The 24,070-nt window shown below is 39.9% G+C and overlaps 5 non-coding genes across 5 annotated transcripts; 4 read left to right on the top strand and 1 right to left on the bottom strand.

Annotated features, from left to right (window-relative positions):
• Positions 1-415: 415 nt before the first annotated feature.
• Positions 416-498, top strand: Trnal-cag (transfer RNA leucine (anticodon CAG)). Its single transcript has one exon. It is a non-coding gene; the product is annotated as a tRNA-Leu (tRNA).
• Positions 499-895: 397 nt separating this feature from the next.
• Trnal-cag (transfer RNA leucine (anticodon CAG)) lies at positions 896-978 on the top strand. Its single transcript has one exon. It is a non-coding gene; the product is annotated as a tRNA-Leu (tRNA).
• Positions 979-1,254: 276 nt separating this feature from the next.
• Trnal-cag (transfer RNA leucine (anticodon CAG)) lies at positions 1,255-1,337 on the top strand. The gene has a single exon. It is a non-coding gene; the product is annotated as a tRNA-Leu (tRNA).
• Positions 1,338-2,207: 870 nt separating this feature from the next.
• On the top strand, positions 2,208-2,290 carry Trnal-cag (transfer RNA leucine (anticodon CAG)). The gene has a single exon. It is a non-coding gene; the product is annotated as a tRNA-Leu (tRNA).
• A 203-nt stretch (positions 2,291-2,493) lies between these two features.
• On the bottom strand, positions 2,494-2,576 carry Trnal-cag (transfer RNA leucine (anticodon CAG)). The gene has a single exon. It is a non-coding gene; the product is annotated as a tRNA-Leu (tRNA).
• Positions 2,577-24,070: the final 21,494 nt, after the last annotated feature.

Genomic DNA, 24,070 nt, shown 5'->3' with positions numbered 1-24,070 from the left:
TACGTTTTAAGAAACCAGACTAATGCAAAACATAAACATAACAGAAACAAAAAGCTTCCAAGCTTGATGAAACTATGTAAAATAGAAGAAACGACTAAGAATAAAGATGCTGCCATTGAAAAATCACACCTGTGAGGAAAATGTATTTTGTTCTATGTTAGTATCATGAAAAGAATTGTTGAAGTATCAAGCGCTAAGCGAAGTTGTTAACAGAAGTGGTTTGCGTTGCGCGTTCATTCGCGCTTACTCTTCACCTGATACGATGCGCATCATCCAAGAGGGTGTGCTGCGCCCTTAGTGATCAGTACGTGAACATGATCATATATTGCATAATGAGCATTTGTTTAGCTGTCTGTCTATGCTGTGTGGTGCGTAAATCGATGGGGTGCGTAAATTTCAGGAAGTTTGTTAACATGTCAGGATGGCCGAGCGGTCTAAGGCGCTACGTTCAGGTCGTAGTCTACTCTGTAGGCGTGGGTTCGAATCCCACTTCTGACAAAAGGAAGTTTTTTCTTATTCATTTGCAGTTTTATTCCCATCGTAAGTATGAATGATGATTCAATAAATGATCATTGATTCATTAATGCTTGTGTTTGTGGTTCGGTTTCTATTAATCATAAATGCATCAATCGTTCCACTGATTTAACTATTTCGCTACAGTGCATCACAGTTCCATATTTCATTGTGGATGTAGCTTATTTTTGTACAATTTCCAATTATCTACCTTTAAATCTGGGTTTCGTTTTGATGTTTTCTTTTATCAAAACCTCTGCTACATTTTCTTCTGCACCGGTTCACTTCATTTTCGCGCCTTTAACCATGGTGTAATGCGTATAATTTTGCTAAAAATAAAATTTGGTGTGTGAGTCGTGGGAAGTTAAGAAACAATAGATATGTCAGGATGGCCGAGCGGTCTAAGGCGCTACGTTCAGGTCGTAGTCTACTCTGTAGGCGTGGGTTCGAATCCCACTTCTGACATAACAAATTCCTTTTGGTTTATAAAACTATTGCTGTTACTGTTTGTAATACCAGCAAGTACAATCTACGAATTTAAAAGTGAATATGGCAAGAAACAGTTGTGGAAGGTACGATGAACATACTACAGAAAGAATTAAAGTGCTTTTTTTGTAGTTTTAATCACTTTGTAGCACATATATATGCGCATTATTCTGAAAAGAATACTTATTTACTCTTAAAATAGATTTTAATTAGACTATTGCACCTTTCGCAATAGTATAAGAAAACAATAGACAAGTCAGGATGGCCGAGCGGTCTAAGGCGCTACGTTCAGGTCGTAGTCTACTCTGTAGGCGTGGGTTCGAATCCCACTTCTGACAACTCCGAAGTCTGTTTTTGTTACGGCTTTATAGTTACAATTGCAACAATGAAGAGGACAAACAACGAACAAACATTCCCGTCCGTCTATCATTTATTCTATCGCCTGTCAGCAGCAATGCCCCACGCCAAGATCATTAATTCAGAAAAAGTGTGTGTATACAGATATGTTTCATTGTGAAAATTGTAATAGAGAAAAAGATAGGTCAATTACACAATCATTTCTATTTCTATTCATCATATGCACGATTTTGTGATAACACATTGATGCACATCTTTTCGAAATCTTATGTCTATTATTGAAGATTGAAAGACGGATGTTACTTATGTTATTACTATCAACGGAAACATTTCGTCGTAATGTATTATACTCAGTGTTGTTAAAACAATACGAATTATATTTTACATTGCAAAAGGTTCAGGTGATTATTCTCTTTTTAATTAAAGTTATTAAAGATTCAACACAAGCATTAGTGCGTCGTCCACTGACTATTTATGATTAGACATTTGTTGCGTTTTTTTATTTTTATGCATTATAATATTGGTTTAATCTGGTATGGCAAAGCAAGCTTGTACATTTGTAGTACGTGCTGATCATGTTTATAAGGTATGTTACATTGAGCATATTTTAAACAGAACGAAAATTGTGTATATAGATCACAAAATCTATTGACCCCAAAATGTGTACTAGTATCTATTAACCACGAATGAGAAGAAATGTTAAATAAGTGTTGGAAATGGTTCATCTGGGGTGAAATAATTTCCACCTACGAAGGAAATTTGTGATCGACGGAAAATGTAAAAACAGTAGATCTTTTCTTTTGAACAGAGCGTGGTAAGCTGTAAGAAATAAATCTGAAGACATTAGACAAGTCAGGATGGCCGAGCGGTCTAAGGCGCTACGTTCAGGTCGTAGTCTACTCTGTAGGCGTGGGTTCGAATCCCACTTCTGACAAGCGATTCCTTTTTTTGGTTGTGTGGAGTGAAATCTCTTTATTGTTTTGTCTGTTATTGTTCTCCGTTTTCCTGTATTTATGTAAGTGTAAGTACATTTATCTTATGTCTGAGCGAAACAATAGTAACTTGATAGCAATGCCTCTCTTATTTGAGTTTAAAAAAGAATAGGTAATGAATGACACAATAAAAAAGTTTCTCATTTGTCAGAAGTGGGATTCGAACCCACGCCTACAGAGTAGACTACGACCTGAACGTAGCGCCTTAGACCGCTCGGCCATCCTGACTGTCGAAGCAGGGGGGAAATAAGGGCGTATAAATACTCCAGCTGTTGACATTCTGTACCTTTCGCCTGGTTAGTGTAGTGCGTGGATGTAGGTAACTACCACCCCCTAAACTAAAAGTTAAAAGAGATAATGAACAACATGCAAACTAATATACGTGTCTTAATTTGTGAACGATGCATATATTATTGTTATCTATGACAAACAATAGCATATCATTATGCTGCAATTGTGTTCTAAAAATAGCATCAGTTAAATGCGCCACCTAGCGGAAAAAGGGCAAACATTCTACCTTATTTCTTGAACGCAGCAATGCTGCTGAAATGTTTCATAGCAAAATGTTGAAATATTTCATGGGTGAAAATTAGCAACAATTTGATTTTAAATGAAACGAAAATAGTAAACGAAAACCGTTTGCCAGCAAAAGAGTAATCCACAATACAATAAAAAATGCACTAAAGCACTGTTGAAATTGAACAAATCGCAATCGTAACAACCTCGTAATAAGGTACTACAACCTCTTCGTGATGTTGACCTGCTGCAGAAGTCCTCTAAACTGCATACGGTCGAGCGCCGTCGTCTGGCAGAAAAGAGAGACATCGATCAAAAAACTATTCTCAATCATTACTATTCAATGAAATTTAATGAAAAATTCGAAAAATCTAACGAATTCCATCATGAAAGAATCTAAGTTTACAAATATGCTATAGTAAACGCTATTATGTGATGTATGTGATTTAGAATATTTTTGTTCCTAATTACAGTTTAGTGAAACGATGTAACAAATGCAGCCAATTGATTTTCACAACTGACCAATCCCCTAAAATTGAGTCGATTAACTAGTTTTAGAAGAGAAACCGTTAAAACGCAATGTAACGGTCAACAAGGCCAATGCGATAAACGGTCAGCAAATGTCTTTGAGTTCATTATTTCTATACTCGGATCACAGGAGATCCCATACGACATGCCCTTCGCAGGGATGAGTGTGACCAGTTCAAGGGTCACCAAATGGGATGCTTTTAATTATTCGCAGTTCATACAATTACAATCAAACCAACCACGCTGCTTGCTTATCTTGGGAAGAAGAGTGAAGAACACATTTTTCCCTGTATCCCATCGTGGGGTGATAAATCAGTTCTGAATTACAGCCAAAAATTAAGAAACATTGTCGTGCTTCTTATGGATCCGCTCGAATGCTCGTTGTCCGTTCGGTCGATACGGTTGTAGCAGTCTTTAAAAAAAATACTTCCCAGTGCCACAAATCCCAACCCAGGGCTACGAGGTGAATAAAAATAGTAAAACAAGTTTTATCGCTTGTAAGCACAACACTCCACCAGGGTTAAAACCCGCACCGGGTAAATGGTTACAAACTAACTACTTGATTTGACCCGTCTGTGAGATGGTTTTTTTCCCTCTGCCGTCTGCTACGCGTTTGCTTCTTGACCGTTGGTCAGTAGCAGAACGACCTTTTCGGTGCCCGGAAGATGAAGGGTACGATTGAGCTGTCCCGACGTCTCGAGGGTCAATCCGAGCCGCATCGGAGATAATAATAATTAGGATGAAACCAATCTAATTCTGTGCAACTTTGCCGTCCACTCCGTTGTCCCCGTTCGATCCGGGACCGGGTGTGCTGTCCCTTAAGGGCATCCCGAACTTGACCTGCCCTGTTGACCTGGTCAGCGCGTTCAATTTGCATTTGCATACGACATTGCATTCCGTTGCGTAAAAAGTGTCCTTTTTTTTGCTGAGCTGATACAAGGAAAGGGTCAGTACAGTGTGGCCGGTTTGTGGAGTGTGAGAAAAAGGTCAGCATTAAACCGTCCGCCAGTCGACCCCAACTGTCCATCCTTTCAAGATCTCGCCAATGGGCCAGGAAAGGGGAAGGGTGACGAGGTAGGTCCGGGAAATGAACACGACCTTTTAAAGCATAAGAGTGACCTTCCGTTTCGATTGCAAACCGTTTGAGTTTTGTAGGACCTTAAAATTAAAACTTCCTTTTCATTTAAGTTGCCCACTGCTCATTTTTCCCTTTGCTCGCGGCAAGCTCAGGGGGCCAAATGTTATAACCCCTATTTTCGGCATGTGCCCATTGACCAATGGTCAACGCTAGAAGTGTGTAGTACCGGAATGGGAGTGTTGCCGACCATTTGTCGATCGGACCCGGGTCCGGGACCAGTCCGGAAAAAACGTGCCTATGAGGGATGAAAATCCGTGTGTAACTACATCATAATAAAAACACAACCCTTACGGTGGAGGCCTTACCGTGATTTTCCCCCAGTTTCAAAACCGGTATCAACGGTTTACGATTGGCGGGTGCGAGAGGCAAGATTAAGAAAATGTTCTTCGCAGTAAAGCCGTGTCGGGAGAACGTTTATTAAATTAAATCTCGCCCTGGTCAGTCGGGATGCATTGACCATTGGGCAAGAGGGTCCTTCGGCTATGGTGTAGCAAAGGGACCGGCCTCTTCGATTAATGAAATAGGGGTTAGCTTACACGAGACAGCATCGTTTAATAATCGTGTACCACTTGCAGAAGCAATTTCGAACAAGGGTTTCGTGCTCATTTGACAATCATCGTTTGGACCGTTTGGTCAACCGAGGTTAAGTCGGTTGGAATTTGAAAAATGGCGCCAGATAGTTTACATTCCGATGTTGAACGAATAGAGGTTGAGATTTATTTCCGTTAGAGTTACTTATTATGGTGAGCTAAAATTTATCATTTTACAGCAGGGCAAGGTAATATATGATTTTGAGTGTTAGATATTTTGATTTACCGTCTTTTGTACGTGTATGACTTCAGAAAAAAACTGGATTTTAAAGCAGATGAGATTACCTACGTGGGCGACAAAATCACTCCCGGACCGTACTCTAGATTATCCACCTATAGGTAAATAAACTCCAAAAAGGAATAACACGGCAAAGAGCTCTTGTTATTCCAATCAATCTATCAATCAATCAGATGACCATCAATCTTTGTGGATGCAAGATTCTGTGAGGATTCAGAATCAGAATAAAGATTTAGAGTCATTTATTTAGATTCAGAGTCCGGGGCGGCCCGGTGGTGCATATGATAAACGGCGCCAGCCCACACGGCAGGACCGGGTTCAAATTCCATCCGGACCGTCGTCCCCCCTTAGCAAGGAGTGACTATCCGGCTACGTGGTAAAAATAAGTCTAGTAAGCCAGAAATTGCCGGCGTGACCTGTGTAAGGTCGTTAAAGCCAGGAAGAGAGAAGAGAGAGAGTCATTTATTCAGCACAAAGATTCGTTCAGATTCACCCAACACTAGTTTAACGTATTGTAAAGTTTAAAGTACAATAAACCGAATAACACAAAAGTGAATGATAAAATATCAAAAGCCTGCTTATTACATACTGTAAAGTGCGATGCTTCTAATGAATATAGAGTATAAATTGTAAAATAATGTACTGCTTACGTGTTTAAATTTAAAGTACAAAGAACATTCTTTGACGCATTTTAGCCGTTAATGAGTTTCAGCGGACCATTAACGGCCAAAAGCACTCCTTTAGTTAAGTTTTGTGAAGGAAGTATGGAAAAAAAAGAAGATGGCATTGGAAAAAGGGGTAATAGACACAAATCCCCTCCCCGTTTTGGGAGGACGGAAAGCAAAACAGCGGAACAAAAAAAAAATATACATCCTTAAGAGATAAATGAGAAGAAGCAACTGAACCGGAAGAAAAAGAAGTAGAAAGTGAAAAAGTAAAGAAGAAACGAAAGAATAAAAAAACATCCGACGATGATGATGAATATTCCATCGAAAATTGGCAAACAGGATATAAATCACAACTAGAGGGGAAACCGTGAACGGTTGGTCCGTGGTTGATGCCAGGTGATGGAGCCTTTGGTTCTAAGCAGGACTTAAAGCCAAATAAAAACTGTTACAAAAAGTGAACGGATGGTGAAACAGTTTGAAAAACGAAACAGTTTCATCGTATTATTTTTCTTTCAACTTCTATTCAATTCTCTTGACATGCAATGTAGAAAGAAAACGTTTATAAAAGAAGTTAGAAGTGAAAAGAAAAAAGATAAAATCAAATACAGAAACATAGAAAAACGAAGAAAAATTAGATAAGTAACAAGAAAATAAAAATTTTCGCGGTGGAAAAATAGAAGAGTAACAATAGAATGTAGCACAGAAAGAGAACGAAAGAGAAAAAGTTATATAAAATTGAAACTTGGCACGTTGGCACATCTCCAAAAGAAACTCCAGTTCCACTTGCGGTCCTCGCTCACTCTCTGCTTTCCATGCTTTTCATTACATTAATTTTTCCAACGTTACAGTTGATCGCTCGCGACGCATTTTACATTGTCTTAAGCTTCTTTCGTTTACCTCTTTTCTTAAATTATTTCTTCGCTCTCTTTCCTTTCCTCGTGTCTTATCTGCATCGGTTGTCCTTCTCGTTGGGCCAACACACTGTGTTGCACCGGTTTTTATTTTCTTCCGCTCGGCGAGCCAAGCAATTGGCTTCTAATTTTTCTTCTGGCACAAGGAAAGGTCGTTCGGTTCTTATCTAGGTTTTTTTTTGTTTTATTTTCACATAACATCTTCCATTCTTCTTCGCTGCGTGAGAAGGTTTTACCGGGATGGGAAAAAAGGGGTGATGAGTACTTATTTCTCCCGCGGTGTGTCTTGTGCCTTTGCTTTCAACCCATGTTAGATGCTGCGATTTACGAAGGTGGCGCTTTTTCTTCTTTCCCCCATTTTTCCGGACTGTCCTTGGCTAGCACCATCCTGCTCCGTTCCATTTGGGAATCATTTTCATGACAAAAAAAAAATGAAGCCGGTCCGGTTCTTTAACTTTTTTTTCTCAATCATTATGTACTCGTGTATTTGGATTGCGAGCGTCTTCGCTGGCGAGTCGATAGTGGCAATGATAATATTAGCAGCAAGGTAGGGCAAAGTTAGTTGAGATGAAGCGTCTGCCATTTGGAATTGTTTTTCCATATTCGTTGCGTTATATTTTTCTTTAATTCAGTCACCCCTTTTCTGCCGATGGCCAGGATAACGAACAGAGTTGGGAGTTTGAGGTTGTGCGTCGACACGTTGTGTTTTTCTCCCCGATTGTCTTATACAGACTTATATATCAAACTTTTTTTTTGTATTTTAACTTCATCCCAGTATTGGTTGGCATTTTAGGGTATGTTCCTTCTTTATTTTCGATTCTATCGACGTCGAATGAGCAATGTTTTTCATTAATTAATTACAGAGAATTTTATTTTTGTGCCGAAAAAAAAACACAAAAAGTACAGATTTAAAGTGAGAAATAAAGAAATAAATTGAAAGTAACTGAAAAAGCTTGATAGTATAAATGATGAAATTGGCAACAGTCAAGCGATTTCCATGAATTGAGTTAGAGAAGACATAAAAACAGCAGATAAAAGGAAAAAAACAAACAAATTGTCCCAAATGACTATTAAATTGAACAGGTAAAACTCAAAACAAAAGTGTCAATAAGAAAAGTTTCACCACTCAATCAGCAACGAACAAAACCAACGTTGCGCAACGAAAAATGAGTTTAAAGAAGTTTTCAAAGCAGATGCAAACAGAAAAAGGAAGCAAAACAAAGGAAAGAAGTGCCCGTTTTAGTTGAAAAGGAGTAGCAAAACATGTAAATAAAAAAATCTCAAACTTACTTAATCAAAGAATTGGGAGGGGGATTTTTTTCGTGTTTTTCAGTTAGAGAAGTATTATTTTTTTTTTAGGTTTTTCTTTAAATAACTCCTTAAATTGAGCTACTGTTCAGTGAAGCGAATGTCCGGCGTTGCTTTAAAAAGAAAGTGAAAAGGCAAAAGTCACAGCTGTAATTAACAAATTTCGTTAAGAAAATGGCCACAAGGTTATACAAAACCTAAATCCATATACCATGTACGTTGCTGATATAATGTTGTCAGCACACACTAGCTTCCAACGATGGTTGATTGGTTGATTCAAATCATGCTAACAGGATTTTTTAAACTTCAACACCTTTCGGCGATACACCTCCAATCCAAAGGCGGGTGAAGGAAGCGTCATAAATCTTTTTAAAGATTTTACATGCTTCAAATCAGAAAGGGCTCGGGTGGAAAGTAACTGTAAAGGCTTTCCAGCCGCCTCTCACACGCACCGTACTGTCTGCTGACCGTGAAGGCCGAAGCAGAGGCCAAACTTTTCTTTCACGCTTTACGCGGCTGACCAGAACCGGGAACGGGGCGTGAAAATCGTACTGAAAAGTTCCGACTGATTCATATTTTCGATGAACTTACGTTGAGGTTTGCGTTGGCACGTGATCTTCCCTGATCCTTTTCTGTGAAGCAGAAGTTCAAGTTTTACTTGTGTGTTTTTTTTTATAAAAGTTTATCATATTTATTTATTGTTGTTTGTTTTTAACAGACTTCTGTCAACAATAAAATTATTGGAAAAAAACATTTGTTGAAGTTGAAAATTTACTTTTGAAATCTTTCTTCAAATACCTACAACCATTTTCTCTGACGTACACAAATTACCATTACCGTCCAGCAAATTACAATTTCTCTTCCTTTCTCCATCACAAACCATTCCCTTTCACCGCTGTACCGTGTCCAACCAGGGGGAGAAATTAATCAAAGTGCCTTCGTTATTGCGCCATGTCACATACGAAGCCCACGCTTACAGACAACGATGTATGGGGGTGGATGCGCCGTGGAAAGATAAACATTGCCACCCCTCGCGTCCTTCATTGGATGGACCAAACATACGAATCAAAAAGCCCGGATGATGGTATGGAAGTGGACTCTGAGCTCTGAGGTGGACGGTACGGACGCTATCGAAAATAAGCATTTTGATGAAGATCTTTAAAAGAAACTGGAATTTGTAATGAACCAAACGATACGGCGTTTGACGGTGACCGCGGGAAAACACGGCCAGCGTAAGAGGAAAGCGAGGAAAGGGTGACCGAGGGTTGTAGAATATCAAACAAGCTACACGTGGGTGACAGCATGGGTAAAGTGGCAGGAGCTTGTAAGGGTTGAAGCAGAATTAAGGATATGTGTGGTTTAGAGGGCTGTATGTTGTATGAGGTGGAAAGGGATTTTCCACGAGGTACTCGAACGATTCGGCTTTCGATGGTTTGATGGTTAGTCGTGTGTGTGTGTGCGTGTATGCCACCCCGTTGGCAGTGGGAAAAACGGACGTAAGGATGGTTCATCGGTATGTGTAATGCCCTCTTGTTATGTGGCTGCTGCATTGGAACGCGAAAGACTGGACGTTTCTAAAACAAAGGATTGTACGGTGAAAAACGCCACAGGGGATGTGTTGTGGTGGGATGGGACAGTCCCCCTCCCCATCCGCAAGACCCCACTGCGGGTGGGAAAATGTGAACGGGGGATGGAAAATTGTGTCTTTCGTTTTGGTAGATGCCGGCACGTAGAGGAGAGCTGAAGACGTTTGGAACATTTTTGGAATGTTTTAGCCGAGTGGCTTACAGAGTGGGTGGCTTAAGTGAAAGTAAATGGGAATGTGTGAGATAGTTTCGTGTGTATATACACTAACATGCTGGGTAGAATAATATTAAATTTAGAATAATATTTTTATACCATTTTCTGTGTACTGTCTTTGCAATAGTTTCGTTACACTAATGCTACACACGGCCAAACAAGCCCATTTTACGGCTAGCGAGTGGATCGTTAAGAACTGGTGAAACAGTTGTACTTTATGCAGGAGCATAAATATAACCCTTGTTACGATTGAAATTCTGTTAATTCTGTCCAGCTTACGGGCCCCGAACGAATTATACATGCAACGTGATTTGAATTCGTTTCACCACGAAACGGTAGTAGCTGCCATCCTTTCTTCTGACTTTTCGCAGGCCCTGAAATGGCCAACGTTCGCTGGTGTGTGTATGTGTGCATGCAGCATCGTGTCCGAGAATAGCACACGTTCAATTTTCCCGCTCCTGTTACCGGTGTTTGGCTGAGCTGGGCTAGAGGGTATAGAATCACGGCACGGGATGGAATTTTTTTTACCGTTGGGAAATTCACTAGCAAATGAAAAACAAAACAGCGAACTAAGGGACGAATGGTGTGTGTGTGTGTGTCTGTAAATGGTGGTAAAGACATGGGCTGAGGTATCGTGTCCCTTTCGTCTTCAAACGAGAAAGGGTTGGGCTTGAAAGATTGTGTGTGACCAACGACGCACGCGAATGGCGATGGAAGAGAGGGAGAGAGAGTCCTTGTGAAGAGGACGTGTGGAATGTTAAGGATAGAGAAGCGAGGGGCAGAGAGATGAGAGAGGAGAAAATGAATTGAAATGTTTAGGGAATATCATTTGGGAAGAAAGATAATTTCTTAATGATTTATTTTGTAAATAAATAGTTTTAAGTTGGCATGTTCCTTACAAGAATAGCAAAGATAATTTGGAAATTAAGTTTCAAACTCTTATCTTTCAGTGTTCCTCTATTGAACGCCTACTCGTTGAGCATTAAAAAGAGACGTTTAAAATAATGAAATATAAGAACTGAAAAATAATATTAATGATCGCACAGAGTGTTATAGCTACTGTTATTTTCATAGATTAATTTATGTTAATTTATTATTAAAATATTATATTCCATTAAAATACATTCGTTTGAGGGAAAAAAAACGATTCATTCTGGCGCAAGTAAAGAATCTTTCTTTCGTTGAAACTGTTGCAGCTGTACGTACTGTCCTGACCAAAAACCAAATCTTTCGCCCAACACGAAGCAACTGAACTGGACAGTGAAGAAACATTTTTCCAATACCCTTCTCTTCCAATTCTCACATCCCGCCCGTTTCCCACCCTCCAAAAAAATCGCGAACGGGTTAATGGCGTAAGCCGCACGGGAATTGGAAAATGGGAAGAAATGGAAAGAAAAAACGAAGCAAGCAAGCAGTACACGCAATGGATCGTACGCACACCATTAAGACCGTTTCCCTGTAGTGAAATGGAAATGATCGCAACGAGTTTGTGGGCCTGTGGCAAAAAGGAACGAAAAAAAAGATAATAAAAAAAGTCTATCGCACTTACACGTATACGCACACATACAAAATGGATGGAACTGGAAGGAAGATATTTTTCTTGAAGAAGTAAGAAAGTATGGGAGAGAAAAAAAGAAAACACATAAAGTGGAAAATTCGTACCAGTTCAGTAAGCAGGGCACTGGGGGAAATGGACACAACCGATGGTAGGTGGTGGATAAGAAAGAAATAAAAAAACCCCGGAGGTCCGTACGAGAAGAATTTTCCAGCCGGTGCTGTTCTAGTTTGCTTGTCTGTTTTTTTTTACTGTTGTTTCTCCTCTCTTGACCATTTCTTTTCACTTCTATCGGTTTTTGCGTTTTTCTTATCACTGACAACGATGAAGCTTTTGCTTGTAGAGACAGTTGCTCGTGTGCCGCTTTTTTTTTGCTTTCGTGTGTTTATTCCTTCCTTAACGCACGGCCAGCCATTTTATCATCATTCCATGCCTTGTGCCTTTAGATCGGTGTTCTGTTTTCCTTTTTTTTTGGTTCGGACTTCCTTTCGGGCGGCTTCGGTAACGTCCTGCATAAAGGGTGAATTTTTAATTTGATTCTTTTTAACTTTCGTAATGACGATAAATTTAATGACGCTGTTATATAATTTATCTGAAAATGAACGCACGCGAAACGTGAACCGGATGCGCTGCAGAAAAAAAGGAAAAAAAAATACGCAAAGAAACGCACATTTCGGTCGGGGAAGGTTTTTCATTTTAATGGAAAGAAGGGGGTAAGGTGGGGGAGGGGAATGTGAGCAGTCGCCTACGAGGAATGTCCATTTTTGGCCCCGGTTTCCATTACTTGATTGCTGATGGTCTGTGCGTTTGTGTGCGAGGTTTTTTTGCGTATGGGTTTTGTGGGGGATAAGCAGCCGACGAAGGGAAGCAAGACGAGCAACAGTAGCATGTTAATGGCGTTGTTCATTTGCGCCACATCATGGAAGGGATTTTTTTTAATTTTTGCAAACCGCGCGACTGGAAAGAAAAGTAAAATAAATTTTAGTGACAAGAATTAGACGCGCGATAGGGGTTTGTGGATGCGACATGGTCAAGTCAAGTGTAAGCGTAAGGATCATCGCGCAGGAAGGATTGTCTCTGTTTCTGAAATGTCTCTATTTTCGTACGAACGTCAATAAAATTAGTCTTTTTAGGGGACAAACAATCCAAATTCTTTCAATTGTTTTTTTTTGTGTGAAAATTTTGTGAAAAAAGGAAATCATACTTTCGAATAGAATGGCTTAAGTGTAGTGAAGAACGGGTAATAGGACTTTAAAGCAATTTTTTGTTTTTTCCTAAGACATGAAAATGCTTATCCATTTTTATCATTTTAATTGCATGCCTTAAGTAGTGACGATATCCAAGATTACAATTTGTTTTATTATACTTATTTGTGTTCACTATTTATTAGTTTTATTCTTTTTTTAGCTACTAAAAAGATCCACTAGAAAAAAAGAAAATTCTTTGCTGCTACTAATTTGTGAAACAATCAACAATGACAATCAATTATTTCACCCCCTTTTTTGTTTTGTTTGTGAAGCAAAATTCACTCTTTCCTGCCGACTAAATTTCACACACAGTCTCGCTAGAAGATCCGGCCATAAAGTATGGACTTTTCTCCAACTAAACACTCTGGCTGGGCTGGCTAGGTGGCCCACTGAGATCACAACTTTCCTCGTGATGATAACGACACTCTAGTGCTACCGTTTTTGGGGGGATGGGGGTAACTGGCGGTGGTCAAACAGATCAGGTCCGAAGAAGAAAATGGAACGGGGTGTCCCGGAAAATAAAGTGCCCCTCTTCTTCTTCCCCTTTCCACGAACCACCTTTTTTGCCATTTTCTTTCGCTTTCACTTTTGCTACGTCCAGTATGGGGTTTTTTGGGGACAAACGGAACGTTGCTTCTTTTGTGCTTTCTCTTTTTACTTCTTATTGTTCATCTCTTTTTAACGTATAACGCGATACAAATACACACACACACACATACGGAGAACAAAGTGTGTTTGCATAGCTGGACCGATGGACCAAGCATCCGAAGTGGGTGGTTTTAACATATAAACACATTTATATATCAAATTGTTATTATACGCACATCTGCCCCCGGAACCGGAAACTTTCCGTACCAGGAATCGGAACCAAGCACAGACACACACAAACACACATGTGTGTGTGTGTGGAGCTGAAGGGAAAAGGGGGTAAGGGTGGGCAAGTTTTCGGTGTGAGCATCACACATGCAGATGTGTGTCCACGAAAACGAAACGGACGCGTCCATTGCGCCGAGTGAGAGCCGATGGACGACGCCTGTATCCACTCGGTTCGGGTCTTTCGAGCGTTTGAATGGAGAAGAAAATAAACCAACACCACCGTTTTTTTGGCACTGGCAGAGGGATGAAGGGAAGGGGTAAGGGATGAAAGAGGGAGGATGGAACAAGATCTTCATAGCGAATGGTAGTCGTTGCTGGGTGCTGGGTTTGGTTGGTTGAGAAGCAGGAATTTTCTCTTGTACCGGTTTGGTGAAAACAAGGGAAGGTTTTGGTCGAGAGCCGGGAATGTAAAGGATGTGGTGCAGGAGGAGGAGGATGCCTCACATGTGGGTGGGAATTGAGATTTTGTAACTTCCCTCCTTTTCGTTCCCTCGCTTCCCCATTCGTCGCCCGTCCCGTGCCGACTGAAATCTGCAGTGAAAATCCAACGCGAAGGACACACATCGATGCGGGGGGAAACTTTCCCTTTTTCGCTGGCCTTCAGTTGCACTACTTTTTGGAGTTTTCCCAATCCGGAACTGGAAGTTTGTTGCTGTTGCTTTTGCTACTACCCAGTGTTTCTCTATCGATCGGTCAGTGCTGCCTAGGCATGCTGCCATATGCACGGCACACATACCGGGTTTTCGGGAGTGTTCGCATGCTCACGTACCGGCGAGACGGGTGGAGGTGAATGTTTTATTATAATATATGTAAAACCCAGCCATCGGCATTAGGGATGTGTACCGGAGGGAGAAATAATTTTCAAATTTCTAATGCCCAAGACATCTGCATGCGTTCCGGTTGTTGTCCTGTTTTGCGAGTACGCGCAAGGGACGAAGGCATGCCACCAAATTCCGTTGACCGGGTGTACGGCTTCGGGAAGGGGGGTGGGCGAAGGAATGGTGGTTTCGGGATGGACCAAGACTGGACCGTTGAAGCAATTCGTTTTGAACCGAACAGACAACACAGGGTGTCATCTAATGGGAGGCCAAACAGCTGCGTAGGTACCGTGCTGAGGCATGGATATTAGTGTAATGCGCGCAGAAACGCAATTCCACTCGTGCTTCTTCCGTGCTCATAGCTCACGGACGTACGGTAGATAAATCTCTTGTCCGGTTTGTTGGTGTGATTACGATGGAGGGTCCCATGGGAGCAGCGAGCAGATTGGTGGTTGATGGAAAAGGATTTCTATCTATTAGAGAAAGATGGTTTTTGTAGTTGCAGGTCAGCAAAAACTGTCTCGTACAGTGTGGATGCGTCTGATTGCTCTATAGCAATCTGTGAAGGGCCATTAGTTAAATTGTTCTTTTCGTGAATGGGTTTTAACTGGGGGTTTTTAAACGACTTGATGATCACGGAAAAATGGTTAGTTTTTTGAGTTCGTGAAAAAGGGCTTTGTGTTTTAGACTTCCTGTTATGGATTTAAAGTATGTTCTATACGAGTGTAATAACATGAGAAAGATTGAGCATGTTGTTCTATGCAAGATTAAACAACGAACCCGTTCGATGGCAGAACTGCGTTTCTCTGTTTCGGATTTTTATAAAACCATCAAATTCCATTCGAACCCATTCTTCCCGTTCATCACTGACTTTCCGGCTACGTGGTAAAATAATTCTAATAAGCCAGAGATGGTCTGCATGACCGTAGATGTCGTTATGCAAAGAAGATAAAATATTACGTAGAAGATGAAGTAAATAAGAAGAAAAACCAGAAGAAGAAGAAAAAGAAGAAGATAATGAAAAAGAAGAATTAGAAGAAAAGGAAGAAGAAGAAAGCGAAAGAACTACGCGGATCTAGGATGTTAACTAGATAATGTAAGTCTCACCATATAGTCATGAAATTGAACGAGCGGATTAGTTAATAGCGTAATAAGGACCGTTTGCGAAATAATGAACAACAATTAACGTTTAGAGAGAAACAGAGAGAGAGAGGGATAATGGTAGTACAGAGAGTCTAATGTAGTAAAATGTTTTGCAGACTCTAAACAAATCAAATTGTTGCTAAGTTCTGGTCAACTTGCGATTTTATTCATGAACGATGGTGTATTTAACTTAATCATGGATCTAATTTGATAGGTTTTCCATACGATGGTTAAGTTTTTTATATTCTAGACACAATCCATGTACTTATTTTGATAGTTTCATTTGCAAAACTATCGATCAGTTTTAGTTTACATAAAAATATTCGTAACTTACAACAAGCTATCGAACGTTTAAACATACAATCATTATATAAATTAAAAATATGCAATGTAGTTAATTAATTTTGATTTTTCATTTATTTTTTCCTGCATGTTTTTATAACAAACAACTTCATTTCGTACGCACAAAGGATAAAAAACCATGTTCTTAAGACATTCAACAAGAAATTGGTGTCTGGTGTCGTGCGTCACATTCAAGCCAGCTCCCAGCTGTAAGTGTCTGCCGTTTGACTGATGGTAAATCAAATACGCGTCCCGGCCACTCCACTCCACACCCGGGACGAGTGTGTTCTAATCTTGCTTAAGCGTAAATAAATCCCTTCACCAAAGTGTTCAACCAAAGTCTGCGGCGGTTAATTAAGAACAAAACCAACCGTATGTAGCCGACAACAACCACGAACCACGAGCTTCATCTCGAGCAGGAGTATAATTTAATATTGACTCATAAATTAAACTTAATAAAGTCACACCATCGATGTACGGGACCTTAGACGAACCATTTTGAATGGGTTTTTGTGCGAGATGAAGCGCCGGACGAAGTACATTGCAAGGGAATTAAGGATATGCTCTAAATTCCCATACAAAGATATGTTCACACACAGGCACACACGTCACGGTATGGCTTATCTTCGGTTATCGCTAGTAGGAAAACTTTAACCTATTGCATGGAAATGGTTTCGGAAGATGGTTTTTCGCGTGTGAAGAGAAACTTTCGAGAGCAGGAACAAAACAGTAAAGGAACCTTTCGACCAGGTCAATCCGAGTGGGGTGAAGATGGTTGGCACGATTTTGCAGTTAATTATGCTAAAGTCGAAGCCTACCGGTCTGGTATGGAAGTCTCTCCCGTACGCACATGCGAAAGTGTTCTAGCGTTTAATCAGGGGATTAAATATTGAAACTGATTTCACCTCCATCTCGATTGGCAGTTGAAGCATGTTAGGTGTTCAATTAGACGGTGTTGAATATTTGAAGATTGTATGCTTGCGAACGATTGTGAGGTGTGAAAATTCGTAGCATAATTTAAGCGATGAAATTTGGTGAAACGTGTGTGTTTTTGGGTATCTAAAAAATGGTGAAATAAGCAGTTATTTATAAATTGGTTATATTTCCTTCTGGAATCAATGCAACGTTTGTTTGTGTCAAATAAATGGGACTTAAGCTTCAGGGGCTTTTAAAACAAGAGATAAATAAATGAAGATAAAGATTGGTTGAAGAAAAAAAAGGAAGGAAAAAAGTAACTCAGAATCAATCGAACGACACGACAATTCCATTTAAATTTCAACCCTTTTCGCAATCAATTTTATTGTCATCTCAGATTTACTTTCACTTCAAGTGAACTCTCGTGCATAGCGCAGTATTGGTTGGAGACTACTTTTTTTAGTTTTTATAAGCTTTATTCATCCACCACCAGGTCGAACGAGGAGTAGAGTAAGGAGGAAGAGAAAAAAAGATAAGTAAACCAAAATCTTTCCTTTAAGAAGAGGCAAGAAAAAAACAGGTAAGAAGTAGGATCGATGGTGGAAAGTCACCTTCGGGAAAGTTCCGTCCATACCCATTCCATGTGCACTCGGTTTTTCTTTTTTGGATGGGAAGTTTTCATTAAAAGCATTAAGAACGAGGATTGGCTGACGAGCCTTTGACGAACACCTCGGCATGGACGATGGGAGTGAAACGCTGGCGAGATATGAGGCGCGCGGAATGTTTAAAAAGATTTGATTTTTTGTTTTATACCCAACACGTTGTTGGTTTTTTTTCCTGCTTTGCTCATCCGTTTCCCACACCCCGGTGCACACCGCTTTGTCCCATCGACTCTTGTACATAATTATTTTCTCTTCTTTTTAATTGCCAAAATGAGCTCAAACGATATCCGGGCGGTGTTTGGTGCGGGCATTAAAGAATGGGCGAAATCACTGTGACATAAAGTGTTTGCTATAAATGGAAGACGGTGAAGGCTTAAGGAGATGGAACGAGTGAAACGTTAGACAGTGCGCTTGGACATGTGAACGGGTGATGAATAAAATAGATAGCGCAAGAATTCCATTTACTCTGTACATACCGATCAAGCAAAGTACATACAGCACGCGCCGAACGAATGACCGACCAAAAAAGGTGGGGGAGTATGGGAGGCACATTGAGAAAATTTTTAGTCAGGTTTGTCGTTTCTCGTTTTTTGGTCTTCTTGTTTGCTCGCTGCGATGATTTTATCACTTTTCTTATCAATGTTTCTGTTTTATGGCGCAATTTTTACTGCATCATCATGGACGGAGTGAGTAGACATTGCTAAGCAATGTTTTTTTGAAGCGTTTGATAGTTTATTTTGTGATATTTATTAACTTTATGAAAGGCTTTATATTTTTTGTTATTCTTAGAATTTTGATCACTAGGATACACATTTAAGAAAATTGGTCATTTCTATGAAAAATATTATTTAGTTTTAGAGGCTTTTACAAAAGATTGCATACTTTCAGGCATTTTGAAATGTCTTCCTTGTGCCTAATTTTATACAATGTGCAAATATTTTAAACATTTATTACTTTAGTTAACGTTTCAACATGATCTTTGTTAACGTGGCATGAATTGTTGGTACTTTTTACTTTTAAAACAATATTCACTGCTAATAGATGTACAATATTCACAAGAAAATAGGGCTGTGCATGAAGAAATCTTTCTTTTTTTGCTTTTGATCGATAAACAAAGAAGAAAAAAGAAAAGGGTTGCCAGGTTACGCTGGGTTATATTGGCAGATTTTCTTCGAAAACAGGATGGGTATGTAGGCGAGCAAGGGGTAGAATAAAAAAATCAATAATTAATTATGTATCAGTTATCTCAAGAAGAGTCGCCTCTCGTTTGAATGTGTATTGCGCGCAGTTAAGGTTTCTATGTTTTTGTTTTTTTAGTTATTGCTTCTCCTCCTCTTCATTACCATGATTTGGTTTGAGCGTCCATTAGAAAGAAGTTGATGTTGTGTGTGTGTGTATGTTTTTTTTTATTTCTTCCCTTGCTCCTCCACCCCTTTCCCTTTCCAGCTTTCGTGTGTTTCACGTTCGTTCGTTTTCTAATTATTTATCATTAGACGAGCGAAAGTAAATAGCGAGCCTAAGCGCATGGGCTTTGGCACTAATGAAAAACACGCCATTGGCACAAAAGTTATCTAAGGAAGGTATGAGAACAGGGAAAGGCGGGGTAAGAAAATGTACGTGAAGGGTTGAAGGTGGTAAGAGAGTGAAGCAAAAAAAAACACAACAGAACGATGCAAATTTCCCTTTTGGCGATTAAAATACAAGAAGCAAAAACAGGGGGTTGAACAAAAAAAAGTTAATGCACGAATCGATAAAGAAAACCGCTTGCTGGAGCATGTTTCGCCAAGGCCTGGGGATGGGGGTCCGAGCTTAGCATATTGGTATTTCAATCAAAGTGGACTGCGTTATACGTCCATTGGCGCAGTTTACCATGGTGATTGGTTGCGCTGGGAAGCGGTGAAGGCGTACTGACTAATGCAACAAAGAAGCAGATGCGAGTCGAAGGGTAAGAAGAAAAAAAAAAGAATCGAAAAAAGGGTTTTTCTAAATACCGGGCAACAACAATGTAGCGGGAGCAAATGAGGAAAAAATGTCACCGAAGCATGTCGTGTAGATTTTTGTTTTGTTTCTTTTTTTTATTGATCCGTTGCTGGGGTTCAATTAAATTAATTAAAAATATTTTGCCACGCTGGATGGGAGTGTGGGCGTTGCTTGGACAACGGTGTTTTGGCTGTATGAATCGATTAAAATTGGTATCGAGCTGCGCGGTGGTGGCCTGACTGTTAATATTTGCATTAAGTCATATAGATAATGGAGTAAACATTCTTACTAAAAATGTAAATTAATTTTGACACTCTTAAAAGCTTAAAAAAATTCAAATTTTGCAAAATTGTGGTGAGTAAGTTATAATGCAAACATACGCCTGATATTATGAATGATGTTTTACTCAAAAAGATATATATATAAGAATGGATAAGAGAAAAGAAAAACAAAATGGGACTAGCTTAACTTCGCTTGTAATACAGTTCGACCATAAAAAAGCCTCATCCTAAGCCTCATCCTAAGGCCTCATCAAAAGAAACAGTACTATCCGTATCGTGGCCAATCACCAATCATAAAAATATGCCTATAAAATCATGACTATGATAAATAAGACAACCAGGTTCATCATATAGAAAAACATGCCAGTGAAAGGAAGATTTCGCGGAAGGTTTAACTCATCATTAGGCCGCAAACGAGTGTACGAAGCTCATACGCGTGTTATAAATTTCACTTTTCACCGAAAGCTCTACTCCTGGTCGCGGCACCAAACGCATTCCTACTGATATAAGCACAAAACCATAAGAAAGAGCAAGCGGCAGCATCGTTTTGTCCGCCTAATGTCCTACGCCTTGCCGAACAGCGGTTGCTTGTCGGGTAAAAAGGGGTAGGAAAATTATCCTTTCGTGGCTTGGGAAGATTACGCCGGTTTCACACAGAACGGCCAGCACGGGCACATACGCAACACGGCCATGTGTGTAGGGTGCTTAATCGGCGAAACGCGCTATCGCACCATCATCGTACAAGCATCGTACTGAACTGGCCACTGCGCGAGGGCCATGAGCCATGAAGCGAGGGTAAGGGAAAGACGGCCAAGAGGGGAGGAAAATTCAAATCTAATATCAAACATAATGCCTTCATCTCTTCCATCTTTATGTCCGTCCAACATCCCTCTGCATCGTGGTGAACGGTGAAGCGGCCGAATTGGGTTTGCCTGCCTTGGCAAATGTAAGAACATGCGAATACTTTCGTAGTGGTAAATGCCTCCGCCTGAACCCTTTTCCAGCGCCCAAAAGTGTGGGTTTCCGAGGGACGGGGGAAGATGGGAAAGCGATGCGAGGGATAAATTCCGACGATAGTGATGGGCTTCAGTGTCGATTCTTGGTCCACCACGCACTGGGTAATGGGGAAAATTCGTTGTTCGTTTGAATGTTTCACTCGAGCATGGGAAGGATGTCGGAGGTCAATATGGAAAGGTACAGTCGGTAACAAGTAAGGCGCGGTGCAAATTTTTCTTGAAGTGATTTCTATTTGTACGTAAACTGAAAAACATTTTAGGAGGAAAACAGACCTTTTTTGTAGAAAATGTTAAAATACAATTTGTAAATATATTTTTAAAAGTTATCTCTATAATTCTTAGAATTGGTCTTAGGATATATGTGTCCACTGATTGTCTTAAAAAGCAGACTGGTATGGCGCGACAACAATTAACATCCTCTGCCAAAGCATACATTTTATCGTTTTATTTGGGGCTCTACAACCTCTGGATATGTTGTCCTACCATTTCTTTTATGTGACACTTTTGTGATACACACAAGAAACAGTAGGAGAGATTATAAGAAACACGAGCCCTTTGATGCAGCGGATCGTTTACTGATTGAAGTAAAAGAAATGCTTCTTGCTGTGGTATTGTCTAATTATAACATCTAATTATAACAAATAACTTTTTTATTCAAGTAAGAACGGCCGTCCCGTCGTATATCCTTAGCACAAAAAATTTAAAAACAAAATAATCTAATTTTTTTCTGAAGCATTTATCACTTCTACCAATAATAATAATTTAATATAATAGTGTACTTCTTGAAAACAAAAATCTAAAACTAAATTTAAACATCTAAGAGTAAATTAAAAATAATGACATGTGTAAATTACCCTTATTTCGTAATAATTTTAAAATGTTGCCTTTCTGCTGTCCATCACTGTACCTTTTGCGCTGCGTATGCAGGTAATACGATACTTGGCAAAGTGTGGAAAGCTCATTCGCTGGTTAAAACGATACAAACCGTACGATGCTTCGATGTTTCTCATTCAATCTCCCCGTGTATTTCTCTGTCTCTCTTTCTATCCCCCCCTGTCCGCTGTCCCCATCCGATTGTCCATCCCACATCGTAGATAACATGTGTGTATTTAGTTTTTTACATTTTCACCTAAAGAAAGGCTGGCTCGTCCGTTCTCCGGACGGTGCTATCACTGTCGCCATCACGAAGTGTAGCTTTTCCCCAGCATCCTCGCAAGGGGTTGAACCCGGTGCCGCACTGGTGGTACGGTTTTTGCGATATGTGTGTGTCTTGGGCGCGCGCGTACGTGGCCCTTTCGTGTGCACGTGTACGGACACGGCAACGGACGATAAGGTTTTTGGTTCCCTTTTCCCGGCCGGGTAAAACCTTTACGCCACAGAAAATAGCCAGCGGCCGCGCGTTCGCGTAGGACGTTTGGCGTTAGGCGTTCGGTGGAAAGTTGTTTAACGCCGTTGTATTTTCCGTTGTAATGCGCCGTACTTTCTTTTGGCGGTGTGACTACCTCCCGCATCCGTGGTTGTATTGGAAGGCGGAGGCATGAGGCAACCCGATGGACGATGTGACCGGAACTTGGGAGGGAGGGTGGGTGCGTTAAGTGTGGTGGTGCATGTAGCGGGGGAGACTTGCATTAACTTTCTTCTTTCACGATGGCAATGTGGTGTGTGGTGGCGATGTATCAGGTTCTGTTCGTTAAACGACTTCGCCACGGGTCTTTGAGTTTTCTAACGAGAAGAACGAAGCGAACGAGTTAACGCTGGACGCACGCGGACGTTGGTGGGTAGTAGGGGTAGAGGGGTGAATTTAATTAATGTAAATAATTCCGAAATGACGGCAGCATTTCGTGTATGCGTGTGAGTTGGAGGGGGGTGCTGATTAAAGGGATGGTCATGCATGAAACTCAAACAGAGTGGACAAGAAATGTGAGCTGCTGTGAAGCGAACAATGTTCAAAGGTATCGTCAATGTAAAGGACTACGCAGAACAAGCTCGAATGTTTATCTACATTTTCTCAACATTGTTTAATGCAAAGCTAAAGATTACGTAAAATTAATTAAATAGGAATTATTTGTTTGATGTTGAATTTTCTATTCACTTTTATTTACCAAATTTAAGAGCTAACAATATTATTGAAAATCAAAGCGATATAAATAATTTATTTAATGCCCATTGTATTATATGAAACTTAAACCGGCTTTAGTTAAACTGAAATGTTTGAAATAGTGTATGAAAAATATATTTTTATTTTGATATTTAAACGAAATTAAAACATTTTTTCCATTCTGGCCACTAAACGCCTGAATGTATGCAATAAAAATTAAAATTTAAATAAAGTAATAAGTTTTAGGTAGAATTATGAAGTACGTGCGATTGAGTTTAAGTTTTTATAAAGTTTTATAGGATGTATGTTGTATAATTTAAGTGGTTTACATGTTTGCATTGCAATAATAGTCATATAGTCAACTCCATTCATTCACACTTTACACTGTACGACAGCATGGAAAACCGATATCCTTCATCTTTATTCATCTTTCTGAAAGGATCTTGATTCATCTTATTTTAGTTTTCTTACGTGATGAAAGTAGACCAAAACCCTGTACAATATGTGTTTGGTCTCGTTGAGTTAAAGGGACTATGCTTTTTGCTGTAAAAAAGCAAACGAAAGGATACGGTTGCGTGAGAACTAATATCCGTAATCCGTGACCTCTCACCGACGTTTTTCAACCTTTTAAATCAGAATGTGAAAATCGAGAAAGTTGAAGTGTCGCATATGACTAGAAGGAAAGGAGAAAAGAAAACGAATGCAGATGCATGAATAAAATGTACGTTTTTAAACGTATTTATGTGGATTGTCGATTTAAAAAGAATTCATTCGAAGGGTTTTAAATTGCAATGTCCGGTTGTTTGCGTTTGACATGTGATACTTGGGCCGTTGTCGTTCAGTGGGATAGGAAATCAAACGGAAAACTGTGATGAAATAGAACGCAGTATAGGGGACAGGTAATTTGATTTCACATTCAAACGCGTGAGGTTTGATTATTAAAAAACCCTTTCCGGCGGGTTGCTTTCAACGCTCAATTTTTTTTTTACTTCTTGAAGAATGTATTGACATTTGTAAAAAGTAATATCAGGTGGACATTTGAATGGAAATCAAACCATCCATTTGGTATTTGGTGTGACAGACCAGGCGTCT

Source organism: Anopheles funestus, chromosome 2RL (assembly GCF_943734845.2).
Source record: "Anopheles funestus chromosome 2RL, idAnoFuneDA-416_04, whole genome shotgun sequence".
NCBI lineage: Eukaryota > Metazoa > Arthropoda > Insecta > Diptera > Culicidae > Anopheles > Anopheles funestus.
The sequence above is the reverse complement of the archived record's forward strand: the minus strand, read 5'-3'. Positions and strand labels throughout refer to the sequence as shown.